This window comes from Babylonia areolata, chromosome 26 (genome assembly GCF_041734735.1).
Source record: "Babylonia areolata isolate BAREFJ2019XMU chromosome 26, ASM4173473v1, whole genome shotgun sequence".
NCBI lineage: Eukaryota > Metazoa > Mollusca > Gastropoda > Neogastropoda > Buccinidae > Babylonia > Babylonia areolata.
In genome coordinates this window covers 45872832-45874659 of record NC_134901.1, presented here as the reverse complement: position 1 = coordinate 45874659, position 1828 = coordinate 45872832, and positions in this window count along the sequence as shown.

Here is a 1828-nt window from a genome sequence, read left to right as displayed (position 1 = left end):
TGCCCCAGCCCTCTTCCCCTTTTTGTTTTCTTGCAGCAACAACAACTGGCTTCTCCACATGGGCAGTCCAGCCAGCCAGTGACAGTGTCAGTGACAGTGACAGCCACTGCTACAGGGCTGCTTGCTTGCTTCTCGATTCACCTCCTCCCCACCACCCCACATGGTCTGAACCTCCCCTCAGGCCAGTGACTGGTGGAGACCCTGCATGGTGCGAGTGTCGTCCCCCCCTCCCCCTGCTGAGGGCGTGTGGTTGACAGACACTGTGCAGCAGTGGTGGTGGTGGGGGGGGGGGGGAGGGGGTCAGGGGCATGGTGGAGGGTTAGGGGGGTGGGTGGAAGGGGTGGGGAATGGCCCTTGCAGTCAGCAGGGCAGTACACCAGGTGGTAGTGTCATGTGTGTGTGTGTATGTGTTGCTGGCTTGAGTGCTGTTTGTGTGTGTGTGCGATAGAGAGAGAGGGGGGTGAGAAAAAGGAAATAGTGGACAATCTGTCAGCACTGTGATGCAAGGAGGGTAGGGGTGAGGGTGGTGTGTGTTAGGGGTTGAGGGTGGTGTGTTAGGGGTGGTGTGTGTTAGGGGTTGAGGGTGGTGTGTGGTGGGGGTGGTGTGTGTTAAGGGTTGAGGGTGGTGTGTTAGGGGTGGTGTGTGTTAAGGGTTGAGGGTGGTGTGTTAGGGGGTGTGGGTGGTGTGTTAGGGGTGGTGTGTGTTAAGGGTTGAGGGTGGTGTGTGGTAGGGGTGGTGTGTGTTAAGGGTTGAGGGTGGTGTGTGGTAGGGGTGGTGTGTGTTAAGGGTTGAGGGTGGTGTGTTAGGGGTGGTGTGTGTTCAGGGTTGGGGTGGTGCTGTGGTGGGTGGTGTGTGTTAAGGGTTGAGGGTGGTGTGTATTCGGGGTGGTGTGTGGTAGGGGTGATGTGTTTTAAGGGTTGAGGGTGGTGTGTTAGGGGTGGTGTGTTCTAAGGGTTGAGGGTAGTGTGTGGTAGGGGTGGTGTGTGTTAAGGGTTGAGGGTGGTATGTATTCGGGGTGGTGTGTGGTAGGGGTGGTGTGTGTTAGGGGGTGAGGGTGGTGTGTGGTAGGGGTTGAGGGGTGTGGGTCATAGTCCTGCATTGGAGTTGAAAGTCACAGCTAGTCGTTTCTACACAGCAGTGTTGTCACACGATGTGAGTGACTTGAAGTCCTCTCTTGTCTTGTGACTTCATGGAGTGGTGGACATTGTGTGTGTTCAAGTCAGCATACTGCTTGGAGGGTGTTTCTTGTGTTGCATCATCACATGCTCTCTTCCCTCTATCACACACACACAGTCACACACACACACACACACACATACACACACACACACACACACACAGTGACACACACACACACACACACTATTTTCGCCACCAAAAAAAAGGGATTTTAGAACATCTCTTTGTACACTTCTGTATAATTACAGTAGCTGGGTTTCACTCAAAGATGGGGATGTGGCAAACTGTGAAACCATCAGAAAACACACAACTAGGGAAAGCTGGAGTCTGCCAATGACTCTGGTCCTGTCTGAAGGAGAGGACAGTTTAACATGGACAGTAAAAAGAATGGAATGTGATTTTTGTGGTGTATGCCTGCACATGTGTGTGTGTGTGTGTGTGTGTGTGTGTGTGTGTGCATTCCCATGCATGTTTGTACACATGGAAGCTATGCCTGTGAGGAAACCCAGTGTGAAGTGTATGCAGTTACACAGGTACGAGGAGACAAGTCCTGTATCAAAGGTAGAGAAAAGATGGCAAACCACTTTTGGAGGATGCTCAGTGTGCACGTTTGTGTCCTATGTTTGTGAGGATTGTGTCAGTTGATTG